The sequence below is a fragment of the Bufo bufo genome, chromosome 2 (genome assembly GCF_905171765.1).
Source record: "Bufo bufo chromosome 2, aBufBuf1.1, whole genome shotgun sequence".
NCBI lineage: Eukaryota > Metazoa > Chordata > Amphibia > Anura > Bufonidae > Bufo > Bufo bufo.
Window position 1 is genome coordinate 528,946,822 of NC_053390.1, and position 14,819 is coordinate 528,961,640.

Here is a 14,819-nt window from a genome sequence, read left to right on the forward strand (position 1 = left end):
CAACCCCTTTCCTTGCCAAACCCTTAGTGTCCACATCACGGTGATCCCTAAGCCAGGAAAGGACCCCTCCCTATGCGCCAGTTATTGCCCGATATGCCTGCTTAATGTAGATTTGAAAGTTTATGCGAAGCTGCTGGCCCTGAGGCTGCATCCGTATATTCCCAGCTGTGTTCACAGGGAACAAGTCGGATTCGTCCCTGGCAGGGAAGCGCGCGATAATACCCTGAAGTCGATTGGCATTATATACGAGGCGAGACAATCCGCAACACCGCTGTGTCTTCTCTCAGTCGATGCCGAGAAGGCATTTGATAGGGTGAATTGCCAGTTTCTCTCTAGAACATTAGAACACATAGGACTGAGATCTAAGATGATAGGATTATGGCACTGTATACCTCCCCCTTGGCCCAAGGACGAGTCAACGGAATGCTCTCCAGCCCCTTCGAGACACGTCAGGGCTGCCCACTCTCCCCTTTCCTATACATTCTGTGTATGGAATCCCTGGCCAATGCCCTACGAGCCAACCAGTCCATCAATGGCATACAAGTGGGATGCACCGAGCACAAGCTGTCTCTGTTTGCGGACGACCTCCTCCTGTATTTATCCTCCCCGAGAGTGGGTCTGCCCTCGGTCCTCCGAGAATTCAAAACATTCGGTCGCCTTAGTAACTTCAAGGTGAACGTGCAAAAATCCAAAATCCTGTATGTTACTCTTCCGCAGCAGGAGGTCGCCCACATCAGAGACACCTCGTTCCGCTGGACTATCCCCGCCATTAAACACCTAGGGATCTACTTGCCTGCCAATCCAGCACACCTACACAAACTCAACAATAAACCTATCATCAGCTCTATTACAACCAGTTTACAGAGGTGGTCCCCCCTCCATATCTCGTGGTTTGGGAGGATTAATGCTCTCAAGATGGACATCCTCCCCAAGCTATTATATTTGTTTCAGACGGTCCCGTGCGTCCTCCCACTAATGTTTTTTAATCAGATTCGCAAGCTAGCCTCGCAATTTATATGGGCCGGGTCCAGAGCCAGGCTTAGTTACGCCACCTTGTCTCGCCCCAAATCCTTGGGAGGAGCAGGTCTGCCCAATTTTAGCTCTTATTATAGAGCTGCAATAGCAAACTGTGTCCTAGATCTTATCCACAACCAGAAGGGAAAGCTGTGGGTGGAGATGGTCCATGAATTGGATCCTTCCCTGGCGAGTGGTATTTTTTGGTTGCCACAAACACACCAGAAACAATTACTGGATCCCAATCGCCCATCACTCTTTTATATGCTCGCTAAATCCTGGGGTAAGTTCGCGACCAAACTCAACCTGATCACAGTCTATGGCCCCTTAACGGTCCTTAACTTCTGTCCTAATTTGGTGGTAGCTATCAGGCACCTACCATCCTTCCATGCCACTTCTTTACCCGTGATCAAGATACGGGACCTCTACGGGAACTCTGGTATATATCCTGTGGCTGACCTATCGCACATATTACCAAGATCCCCAGGACAATGGTTTCTCTACTTCCAGCTCCGCAACTTCCTCTGTTCCCTGGCCCCTGGATCTCAGCTTTCGGCCAAATTAACTGACTTTGAGAAGCTCTGCCTAGCAGACTCCTGTCCGGGACATGCTATCTCTTTAGTTTACGGCTTGTTGGGCGCTGGGGAGGTTGGAGACGGATCACTTAAGTCCCAAATCGCGGATGCTAGGTTTGCGACTGACTGGGAGAGGGAACTGAACACCACATTATCTGATGATCAAAGGAGAAGAGCACTGTACACGGCACTGTACACGCACAAGTCCATTGTTTCTTGTCGATTGCAGGAACTCAACTATAAGATACTCATGCGATGGTATAGAACTCCAGTGAAGGTTCACCGATTCTACCCTTCGGTCCCCGACACATGCTGGCGCTGTAATGCAGCAGTGGGCACCATGCTTCATATATGGTGGGAGTGCCCAAGAGTCTCTACTTTATGGTCAGATGTTTTTGCCCTATACAATGCTTTACATCACCCGAACGTCACACGCTCACCATTGATCGCCTTACTGTCCATATATCCGGGGCGCCCCCAACAGATAAAAAGAGGGACACTTAGAATCTTTATTCAGGCCATGAGGCAAATTATCCCCGCAGATGGCGGTCCACGGACAGCTTGCAGAGAATATCCTGGACCTCAGCCCTGGACACCCTAGTTCGTATGGAGGAACTTGGGTCAGAGTCCCATAACCGAGTACAGATTTTTTTCTCGCTCTTGGGAGCCATGGTCCCAATTTCGAAACTCATCCCGTTTCGCAATCTGGTTGGCTACTGGTACTATTGAGACCAGGGCCGGATTAAGAGCATCATAGGCCTGGTGCTGAGGATTTTGCTGGGCCTTTTTATGGAACTGCACTCAGTGTCTTAATTACATATATATTTTATCGATACCATTAAAGTATTTTGTTCCTGCAACTACCCCTTCATTTGGCGTCTATCTTGGCAACATGGAGGGGGACCACGGGAGGGGGACCCTGAGGGTGGGGGCACCCTCAGGGCACTATAGTGTCAGGAAAACCGCTTTGTTTTCCTGACACTATAGTGATCATTTAACATGACTATGAAGATTACTGTTTTCTAGCTGCTGTGGACTGTGGACAACAGCAGCTAGAAACAGTAATTTCCATAGAGCTGTGTTATGATTTATGGACACAGCACTCAGCATGCTCAGCCGGTCAGATAGAAGGCTGGCTAAGCATGCTGAGAGCTGTGTCTAAATAACATAACACATTAAAGGGATTCTGTCACCAGGTTTCACCCCTGTCAGCTAAAAATATGCTGATGTTCAGGGCGTCTTCACGATTCCTAATGTGGGCTTATAAATGTCATCTGTGGGCTTATTTAGCTAAAAAACAGCTTTTACTAACCTGTCAGTCAAACAAATAAGGTGCCCAAGGGGATGTTAATGGGTGCAAGATGCCGGCCGCACCCACCGCCGTTCGTGCCCAGCGCCGCCTTTCCGGACTTCTGCGCCGCCTCCTAATCCTCTGTGCCGCCTCTCGCTCTCCCTCCCTCCCCCTCCTCCTGCTGTAAGATCTCGCGCATACAGGGGTTGAGCGAAGTGCCGGCGCATGCGCACTTCGCTGTAAGAAGCCAAATGGAGAAGTCTGCACGGGCGTATCAGGCAGAGCCCTGTGCGCAAGCGCGAGATCTTACAGCAGAAGGAGGGGGGAGGGAGGTAGAGCGAGAGGCGGCACAGAGGATTAGGAGGCGGTGCAGAAGTCCGGAAAGGCGGCGCTGGGCACGAACGGCGGTGGGTGCGGCGGGAATCTTGCACCCATTAACATCCCCTTGGGCACCTTATTTGTTTGACTGACAGGTTAGTAATAGCTGTTTTTTAGCTAAATAAGCCCACAGATGACATTTCTAAGCCCACATTAGGAATCGTGAAGACGCCCTGAACATCAGCATATGTTTAGCTGACAGGGGTCAAACCTGGTGACAGAATCCCTTTAAAGAAATTACTGTTTCTAGCTGCTGTGGACTGTGGACTGTGGACTAGCAGCTAGAAACAGTAATTTCTTTATGTGTTATGTTATTTAGACTGAGCTCTCAGCATGCTTAGCCAGTCAGTAATTCTCATAGTGCTGTTATGATTTATGGACACAGCTCTCAGCATGCTTAGCCAGCCTTCTATCTGGCTGTGCTTCTTGAGAGTCACAGTTCACAAGCTCAGAAACAGCCTGTGGACTGTGACTCTCAAGATGCAAAGCCAGATAGAAGGCTGGCTAAGCATGCTGAGAGCTGTGTCCATAAATCATAACAGCACTATGATTGCCCTCCCTTCCAACTGGATGAGTTTATCTGATACCTGCCCTGCTGCAGAAGCTCCTGCTGTCTCGCGAGCTGGTGTGGCTGAGCGCTGTGGGCCGTGTGCTGGTCGAAACTGCTGAGCAGGTTGTACACAGCGCAGCGTGCAGGAGGGATAAGCGCGGGCGCACTGAGGTCATATCCGGCGGGCCGGCATTACAGGAACCGCACCAGCTGCTCTGACGTCCTCCCGCCGGATATCCTGTGACGTATATCCGGCGGCAGGACGTCAGAGCAGCTGGTGCTGTTCCTGTAATGTCGCGGCCCGCCGGATATGACCCCAGTAGTGATGGGAAGTTCGGATCTTTCAGATGAATCGGTTCATGAATCGGATCTTCGGTTCACTTGCTGAGTCACTGACTCCTGAGCTGACTCGCAAGTGAACCGAAGACTCTAGGTGCCGGTGCGCATGCGCAGATGCTATCCATTCGATTCACTTGCTGCTGCTGACTCAGTCGGCTCTTCAGCTCTCTAATGAGTGAGTCAGGATCAGGAAGAGGGATTGATTATAGTGATAGTGAAGGGAAGCTGAGGCTGACACCGGACAGGAGGACTCAGGACAGGAGTCAGGAGCTGTCACTGTGGTGTGCATTGTTGTCTGTTGTGCATTGTTACCCACAGTGACAACAGTCTGACACTGACAGTAGTACAACGAACCAAGTGAAGTGAAATGTGAATGCACGCACAGGGAAAACTATGTGCTGAATTGATAACAGTATTACAGTAACACAGTCACTGGCTGATAATAAAATAGTCCCCACAGTCCCCACTTAATGGAATCCATAAAGGAGATGTGAACCCACCCTTAGTTATATAGCTACTGAATGAGATGCCTTTAACATATATATCTCCTGAGAAGCCAATTTGATCCTAAAGATTTAATTCAACCTGTAATCTAAACTCTGTGTCATCTGTCACTTCTCTTATCTCTCTGCTCCTGTCAAAGGCGTACATAGAAATCACTGGGCCCCATAGCAAGAATCTAAATTGGGCCCCCATTCCCCTTTTATAGCCCCTCCCACTACCCATTCCAGGCCTCTCTCTTTGTTCCATGAACTATGTTCGCTGCTGTTTTATAATTTATGCCATCAGGGCCGGATTGGGATTACAAAACAGGCCTGGCACACAAACAAGGTATAATAGATACAGTGTCTACAGATGTATAGTGTATACAGCAGTGTCCTGATATGTGAGGAACGTGGTATAATATATGCAGTGTGTTCAGGTATATAGTATATACAGCGGTGTACTGATATATGAGGTATAAATTACAGCTCGTACCTCACATATCAATCCAATACTGTATATACAATATACCTGTACACACCATCTATTATACCTCGTACCTAACATATCAGTACACTGCTGTATATACAATATATCTATACACACTGCATATATTATACCTTTTACCTCACATATCAGTACACTGCAATATATATTATATATCTGTACATATTGCATCTATAATATTGTTTAATATATGCAGTGTGTGTGTGTGTATATATATATATAGATAGATGTGAGGCATACAAGGTATAATACTGTAGATGCAGTGTTTATAAAAAAATATGTGGTCAGTTATGCATTATAGTCACTGTGTGTGTGAAGTACATGAGGTTGTGGTCACTGTACCTGTCTGAAGTATTATACATGAGTGAGCAATGAGTAAAAACAGGGCATGGAGGGGGGGTAAATGATGAAAAGTGGAGGACCTCCTCTTACCACTTCATTCCAGTCTGTATGGATCAATGCAGAGCTGATTGTGAACTTCTAATACTTGCTGTTAGGGGTTGAAGGACCTGTGATGATGTCATCACAGGTCCTGGCAGATGTACCTTTCAAACCTAGGAACTACACCATTTTTGGTGCAGTTCCTTTGCTAGATTCTGCAGGACCTGTGATGTTGAAGATGATGTCATCACAGGTCCTGGCAGATGCACTGTTCTAACCTGGGAACTACACTTTACACCATGGGTGTCAAACATGCGGCCCGCGGGCCGCATGCGGCCCGCAATGAATATCTTTGCGGCCCGGCAGTCTAGTATCTCTGAACATGAGCACGCTGCTATCGGCGCGCTCATGTTCTCTCAGCAGCACGGGGAGAAGGAAGCTGTCCTCCCTCACCCCTGTGCTGCTGCCGCTGCCACCAATGAGAAGAGAGGGGGGGAGGAAGGGCGGGCGTACTGCGCCACCAATGAGGAGAGAGGGGCGGAGGAGGGGCGGGCGCACTGAGCCACCAATGATAGGACTATTCCCATTTCCCACACAGAGCGGCGCCCAGCGAATGATGTCTCAGCACTCACCATTAGTCCTGGGCGCCGCTCCGTTCGCCCGCAGTGCCCCATTACTGTCTCCTCTCCTGCTCCACATGCTGCTGATTACTATCGGAGCGATGGGAGGAGACATCAGCTTCACTAGTGGGCGTTCCTTCTCCCTGCGCTGCGATTGGACAGCGCTACAGCCAGGAAGAAGGAACGCCCACTAGTGAAGCTGATGTCTCCTCCCATCGCTCCGATAGTAATCAGCAGCATGTGGAGCAGGAGAGGAGACAGTAATGGAGCACTGCAGGCGAACGGAGCGGCGAACAGAACTAATGGTGAGTGCTGAGACATCGCTGGGCGCCGCTCTGTGTGGCCTGATAGTAAGAGTCAGTCTTTAACACAATACAGGAGGCGGGTGCCGGCAGCAGAATCGCATTGCCGGCACCCTGCCGCTGACAGGGAGCTGCGATCAGAGGCAGTTAACCCCTTAGGTGCCGCACCTGAGGGGTTAACTGCTGATCTGCCAGTACCAGCCTCCTGTATAAAGGGGAAATTTATCATTGGTGGTGCAGTGTGCCCCCCTCAACCCCCCATCCCATTAAAATCATTGGTGGCACAGTGCGCCAGCCCCTCTCAACCCCCCCAGTATTAAAATCATTGGTGGCAGTGGCCACAGGGACCTCTCCCCTCCCCCTCATTGGTGGTGCAGTGGCAGCTTCTGATCGGAGCCCCAGCTGTGTAAGCCTGGGGCTCCGATCAGTTACCATGGCAGCCAGGACGCTACAGAAGCCCTGGTTGCCATGGTAATATCCCTGATGCTGTGTGCACAAGGCACAGAGCAGCAGGGACATTGTGAAGTCCTATTCACCCTAATAGAGCTGAATAGGACAAGGGATGAAAGATCCCAGGTTCTCGCCCCTAAGGCTACTTTCACACTTGCGTTCAGAGCGGATCCGTCTGAGACGGATCCGCTCATATAATGCAGACGGTGGATCCGTTCAGAACGGATCCGTCTGCATTATATTGTAAAAAAAATTTTTTTTTTTTGATGCGGCCCACATAAACTTAAATTATTTTTTTTTGGCCCATGTTAGCTTTTGAGTTTGACATGCTTGCTTTACACTGTGCAGTTCGCTTACAGGACCTGTGAAGACTCCCTGTACTACTCAGATGACTCAGAGCTGCTAGTGCTTGCCTTGCCTCAGCTCTGATTGGTTGGTGGGCGGGGAGGGGAGGGGCTGGCAGAAGCAGCTTCCACTCTAGGATCATATTACGCTCCTCCCGAGTCCCTCCCTCAGGCTCCCTGCTGCCAGCGTGAGGTGAGCGTCTCTGCATTGTCTGTGTGCTGTGTGACGCTGCGCTGTGTACAACAGAGGACTTTTAACCCTCCCGATGGCCTTTTGGCTGGCAGATGGGCCTATTTTATGGTAGGGGCCTGGAGCTGCAGCTCCATCAGCCCCTACGTTAATCCGGCCCTGATTGAGACTCTAGGTAGTAAAGAACATTCTCAGCTTCCTTACCGGCTATTCTATGGCCTTCCCCCCCCCCCCCCCCCCCCCCTATCTTGTGTGCCTGCTAGCCCTGATTTCCTACAGTGGGTAAATTGAACAGCATTACATTACGCATACAATATACGCGTTACCTGAACCCGTCTCTGTCTTTGTGTATTTGTACCCCCGGTTTCATACAGTTAGTAAGTTGAATAACTGTGCATTTCTCATACATTATGCTTGTTCTTTTGGATTATGATTACTCCACCTATATTTGGATTAATGTGAACTTGCTGGCTATTCTATTCATTTTTTCTGCCTAATAAAAAATTATTGAACCAGAAAAAAAATGCTATTATTGTGTTAAAGTGAAATAAATAAATAAAGTATACATATTAGGTATCGCCGTGTCCCTAATAACCAGCTCTATAAAAATATTGCATGACCTAACCTCTCACATGAAGACCGTAATAAAAATAAAATAAAAACAGTGCCAAAAAAGAATTTTTTTGTCACCTAACATCACATAAAGTGCAACACCAAGTGATCAAAAAGTTTTCCGTTTTTGACTTATTATATTTGTTAATGTAAGCAGATTCCATATATGCCCCTCTTACCTCGGGCTGTGCAGTAATTACAGTAAAAAACGTACTTTTATTATATGTAAATTTCTTCACTACCAGCAAGTTGGGCGGACTTGCTGGTAGCCGCCGCATCCTCTGTTTGAAAAAACGCCCCCTCCTCCACTTGATTGACAGTATTACTGAAAATTGGGGGTTGGGGGGTGACAGAAGCCCTTTAAAAAGTGGGTTTGGGAAATGTTCTTAAAAATTTTAAGAATTGCTTCTAAAATGCCCCGGTCTGGAAGTGGTTAAAAAGAATATACTTAAAAACACGGTAATAATACTATTACAAAATCTACATAACAATATCTATTGCTTTTTACATGCTAAGAAACGTCTTCTCATTTCCTTCCCATGCCTGATACGGCCTTTATGATTTCAATCTGATATGACATTGTTTGCATATTTTTAAGATTTTGCTTTCTTCTCAGAATACTCTGCCTCTATTTCCTAGTGTAAAATATCCCTGCACTCCGTGGGCTACATGGCTATTAAGAAAAAATCTGTAGAGTATTTGTTTCAGAATCTTGCATAATCCTAATCCATTACAGATCCTTTCAGTGTCTTAAGTGTCACGTGGGGTAACACAGTCACACTGTTTTGCTTTGTCTGTCTGGATGTCCTGTTACAGTGTAAAGAAGACATTCAGAACATTAATTATGATTTTTTCAGGGTCATATTGGATTTATCATTTCCAGTTTTATAGATGTCATTATGTAGGACTCGATTATCTGGAGAAAAGAGCTGTGTTGTATAAAGCATAAAGAAAGGTACGTTGTTACTGTTTGTTTCATAGATGATGAGAAAGAAACAATTCATAATCTATTTTTTACTGTTAGATTATTTTTCATGATTTTATTTCTAAATATAATGTTTTTGTTTTGTTTTTTTAAAAAGATATAGGCTTTATGTTTAAATCCTGATGCCAAAATATACACACCAAATTTTTCAGACATGTAACTGGAAGATCCAGGGCCCCGATGCAGAATCTGTAATAGGAATACCAGCTATTGTGTGCATTTATCATACTGGGGTCTTTGTGGCATAGGGGCTTTGGGACCCCTCAGACACCAGGACCAAGGATCAACTGCTACCTCTGCAGCCCCTATTGCTATGCCCCTGCAATGTATGTTTCTGTAGATAATCTTCTCCTTTAACGCTAATTGTAGAGAATTATATATGGAAGTATTCTCTACCAGTGCTTTCTACATTGATTCTCCAGAAGGCATATCAGCCAGATCCACTTCTTGAAAATCTTGAACTGACAAAATCAGTTTTCCCCAGGGGTGTAAGAATAATGGGAAAGAGGTGCAGACATACCCAAGGGCCTCTTTGCCACTATTAGAAGTTTTATAGCTGTCACATGGTAGTCGGGGTTTCTTTTATAGAATTTTCATTGGAAACCAGGAACCTCTGATGTTACCATTGCTAATTGTCTCTGTTAACTGTAACTGAGAATTCAGAAAGCTTTAGTACTAACTCATTATACATGACTTTATTAGGGTATTCAGGTCCTATTCTGGGTTATGCGGGCATATATGAAGGTCTGAGATATCATTGGTCAAATATACTTGTGAGAAAATCCATTCACATGCATGGCACAAACTCATGGCACATACTGTAGAACAGTCTCACATGAACATGGGGATACAGGTGAATTGATGTAATATAATTAAACCCTCCCCATAAATCAGACACCAGCAGTATAAGAAATAGTGGTAGACGCTAATGAAATTAATGAGAGATCGGGTTACTGATTGTCAGTATTAGGTTATCCACTTAAATGGTTGTGAAGTAGTATAAAATTGATGCCCTATTGTCAGCATAGGTTGTCAATATCAGTTCGAATGGGGTAGCACTGCCGCTATGAAGGAGACAGCGTGCAGGTAAACTTTGAAGAGGATGCAGCGCTCACGCAAGTGCCGTGATCCCTTAAGGCCTCTTTCACAGGGGCGTGTGCGCCCAGTTGCCGTATTGCAGACCGCATTTGCGGATCCGCAATACACGGGTGCCGTTCCGCCGGCATTCCGCATCACGGATGCGGACCCATTCACTTCAATGGGTCCACAAATCCGGAGATGCGGAATGGTGCGGAACGGAAGCACGGAACAGAACCCTACGGAAGCACTACGGAGTGCTTCCGTGGGGTTTTCGTCCCGTACTTCCGTTCCACAAAAAGATAGAACATGTCCTATCTTTTTGCGAAACGACCGGATCGTAGACCCATTCAAGTTAATGGGTCCGCAGGGGGCGTGTCCGGACGCCGACGGTGATGGCTGCTTGAAGGAGCTGCTCCCGCCTGCACTGCAACTTTCTGGCCAGCGACACATCTCTCTTGGATCCTATGGGGAAGAAAGTGGCTCCGAAAAAGACCCCTAACCCTCACCGATCCCCCTTACCTACTAGGACCCTTGAGCAGTGCTGGGATTGCACTCTGGGTCTGGCGCTTCCACCTCGCAGCACCAAGGCACAGAGGGCCTCCCGCCATTCCTCCCTCCCCCCGCCGGATTCCCTCGCCCTGACCAGGGAGAAGGACACAGCGCTACTTACCCCTGCTGGATTTCTTCCAGGAACCGGGCCGCCGTCCACAGTGTCCACACGTGGATCCTCTGACCTAGGGCTCTCACCGGCCGCCCCAGACTTTCTGCCTGCTGCTGCTGGAAGGAGGGATCCCGCCATGATGGCTCCTGGACCCACTTCTCAGGGGGCGACTGCAACTAAAGGTACTGTGGCCACTAGGGGACGGGATATTATCCCAGGGGACCCTGCATCCAGCCTTCCTGGGACCCCCCCACATGAGCCCTGCTCCTCCATTGCTGGACCAGGGGGACAGCAGCCGAGCTATTTTAGCCGCTTTCCTACAAAAGAGGACTTTCGGGTTCTTATTTCTGAAGTCACGGACGCCTGCAGAGCTGAAATTGCGGCAGTTCGCACCGATATTAAACATGTGGTGGACCAGGTTGTCTCCCTAGAAAATGCCCATGACGATACCAGGTAATTTATTTCCACGCTTCATGAATCCATTTCTGCCCAAACGGCTGTGCTCAGGGGCATGGGACGGCATTTAGAGGACTTGGATAACCGAGGGCGCTGGAATAATATCCGAGTACCGGGTCTTCCGGAGGCTACCGGTGACGAAGATCTCTTTGCTACGCTGGAAGCCATCTTTAACATGATCCTGGGGCAACCATCCTCGCACAAGATCAAGTTGGACAAAGCTCATAGAGCACTCAAGCCTAAGGGATCTGCTGCGCGTCCTAGGGACGTAATTTGTTGTGTCCACGATTTTGCCCTTAAAGAATCTATCATGGCTAAGGCGAGATCTCTACGCAACTTTGACTTTGATGGCGCTCCAGTTCAATTGTTTCCTGACCTATCCTGGTTCACACTCCAGAAAAGGAGACATCTTCAGCCTCTCCTCACATTACTCAGGGACCACCAGATCGCCTACCGCTGGGGATTCCCTTTTGCCCTGACGGTCCGTCATCAAGGAAGAACAGAGACTCTCCGTTCCTTTTCGGATCTTGGCCCTTTCTGCGAATCACTTGGAATTCCTATCCCTGACATGTCGGATTGGGAGTTTGAGTCTCCAGCGCTTCCACCACCCCGAATTTGGTCTCCTGTAACCAGGAAAAGAAGACCTGGTCCAAGTGCGTCCTCTTCCCCGCGGTCTCCTTCGTTATCAGGACATCACCCATCTGCTTGATCGCCAATGGCTGAGGGGACTTGGTTGTCCAGAACTTGCCCTTAACTCCTTTCGCCCTAAGGATTGATGGTTCCTGAAGGGTCCCCATATCGATCACTTATTTCCTCTGTTAAGCCAGTCATTGTTTTCTTGTTGCTACATCACGGTGCAGGCTCTCTGAAGGCTCCACCTAGTTGTAACCTGTTTTCGTTTCTCTCAGATAATTGTAGTTGGCACCCTGGTCAGCCTTAACCTGTTGGTATCCGACACTTACACCCCCGAAGGGGCTTCTTATTTGCCCCTAGCAGGGATTACATCCCTGGAAAAAGCTGTTTATTGCTATATGTTTGTCTGTCTTTGTGTTGTCCCGTCCTGTCTCTTCCCCCTCCCCCTTGTGTTCTCTCTCCTGCTGTAGGTGCCTTGCCTGTGGAGATCGTGTACCTCAGCTCTGCCTTTGATCCGTTGTCCGACTGGTGCGAACCTGCTGACATATACGGACCTCCTTGGTGAGCTGTACCCTACATACATTGTGTATCATCTCATACTCACATGATGTGTTGCATAACCTTTAATGTCAAGGGGCTTAACTCCAACGGCAAGAGGAAACTCTTGCTTTTGGAATTGAAATCCCTTAAACGGACATTGTGTTCTTACAGGAAACACACTTTGATGGCAGCTCCTCCTTCCGTTTTGCCTCTCACCTTTATCCTACCGCTTATTCGGCTACTCATAGCCGTCGGAGGGCGGGTGTTGCCATCTTGGTGTCTGCACAGTGTCCCCTCAGGATTGAATCTTCAATATTAGATCCACAGGGCCGTTACATTATTCTCCGTGGCCGTTTGGCGGATAGACCTATCACCTTATGTAACATTTATGCACCAAACACGTCCCAGATTTGCTTTCTCGGCTGAATCTTCCGCAAGGTGTTTGGTGAGGGTGAGGACTCCTCAGAGCCCCTAGTCCTCCTGGGTGGAGATTTTAATGCAGTGTTCTCTGAATCGATGGATAGCCTGGCCCTTCCAGGTAGACCAATACACTCGACACAGCAGCGCTTAGCCAGAGATTTTCGTAAACTAGTGCGGAAATACTCCCTGTATGACCTCTGGCGTCTCACTTATCCCACTAATAGGTCCTTTTCCTTTTACTCTGCCCCACATGGTTCACACACCCGTATTGATTACCTCTTTGGTACCATTTCGACCCTCAGTATATTGGAGGGAGCGGACATGGGCCGAATCACCTGGTCAGACCATGCTCCTGTACTAGTTGACATTAGTAGTGAGTCGGGCCATGTACGCCATTGCCACTGGAGACTTAATGACTCCCTCCTGAAACAACCTACCATTAGGGAGGAACTCCGCGAACGTCTGAAAATGTATTTTGACCTAAATGAGGGATCAGTAGGGGATGTCCGTCCTTTGTGGGAAGGTCATAAAGCGGTCATGAGGGGTCATTGTATTGCAATAAGCTCAAAATTAAAGAAGGACTTGACTGCCTTAGTCAAGACCCTTACGTCCCGCCTTCAAACACTAGAAGACAAGATGGCTGCTCATCCTTCACGCTGCACACTGAGACGAATTGTAGATACTAGGACCCAATTGAAGAGTCTAACTTTAGGTCATGTCAGCAAGTTATTACTTTATACACGACAGCGCTATTATGCTTGGGGGAACAAACCCCACACTTTGCTGGCCAGACAACTTAGGAACCACAGCTCCCAAAGGGGGCCGAGTGCTATTAGGGGATATGACGGAACAATCCACTATGACCCCCGGGTGATAGTGGAGCGGTTCTCAGCCTATTACTCTTCCCTGTATAACTTACCCTCCGACCTTCCCACAGATGAGGGACTGAGAGATAGTACACTCTGGTCTTATTTGGCATCCTGTCTCCTTCCTACCCTATCGACTTCCGACCTTGCCGCCCTTAATAGTCCGATCACACCGGAGGAGATTGGGGAGGTGGTGGAACATCTAAATGAGGGTAAATCCCCAGGGCCTGATGGCTTTTCGTATAAATATGATAAGACCTTTAAGACTGAACTAACCCCTACCTTAGTAACCCTATTCAATCATTTACTAGCTGGCAATGCAGTACCTCCCCCAATGTCTCACTCATATCTCACGATGATTCCGAAACCTGGGAAGGATCCGCACAAATGCCCTAACTATAGGCCCATTGCCCTACTTAACTCAGACCTTAAGATTTTCACCAAAACCCTAGCTACCCGACTAAACGTCGTTCTTCCCTCCCTGATTCATAAAGACCAAGTGGGATTTGTCCCGGGCCGTCAGGGAGCCGACAACACACAAAGAAACATTGACTTGATAGATGTCATATCTCGCTCGGGTGAGGAGGCATTACTTCTTAGTTTAGATGCAGAAAAGGCATTCGACCGTTTAGGTTGGCCTTTCCTCTTTGCTACCCTCCAGGCTTACGGCCTTTCTGGCCCATTTGTTAGAGTCATTCATAGTCTATACTCCTCCCCCACAGCGACGATCAGACTACCTCATGCTCAATCTCGACCCATAAACATTGCTAATGGAACGAGGCAGGGTTGCCCCCTATCTCCCCTACTTTTGCCATGTGTATCGAACTCCTGGCGGCCAAGATCAGGGCTTGCCCGGATATCAGAGGTGTTATGGTCAAGGATAGGGAGTTTAAGCTATCGCTATATGCTGATGATATCCTCCTTACCCTTACCAAGCTTCACATTTCCCTACCTCCACTCCATCCTACAGGAGTTTGGTCGTCTCTCGGGGTATAAGGTCAACACCCATAAAACAGAGGCCCTCCATTGGAAGACGGATTTACTGCGATATTTGGGGGTTGACCTCACTCCCCGATATGGAGAGCTTTACAAAGCTAATTTCCCACGTATATATGCCGAGATTAGGGGTCTTCTAGATAGGT

At 48.0% G+C, this 14,819-nt stretch overlaps 1 protein-coding gene across 1 annotated transcript in view; it reads left to right on the plus strand.

Moving 5' to 3' along the window:
* The first annotated feature begins 8,868 nt into the window (after positions 1-8,868).
* The window catches only part of PPEF2 (protein phosphatase with EF-hand domain 2), a 110,432-nt gene continuing 104,481 nt past the window's right edge, over positions 8,869-14,819 (plus strand). The window contains exon 1 of the mRNA XM_040420455.1: positions 8,869-8,991. The gene's annotated coding sequence lies outside the window, so the exon portion shown is untranslated. The remainder of the gene's footprint in view (positions 8,992-14,819) is intronic.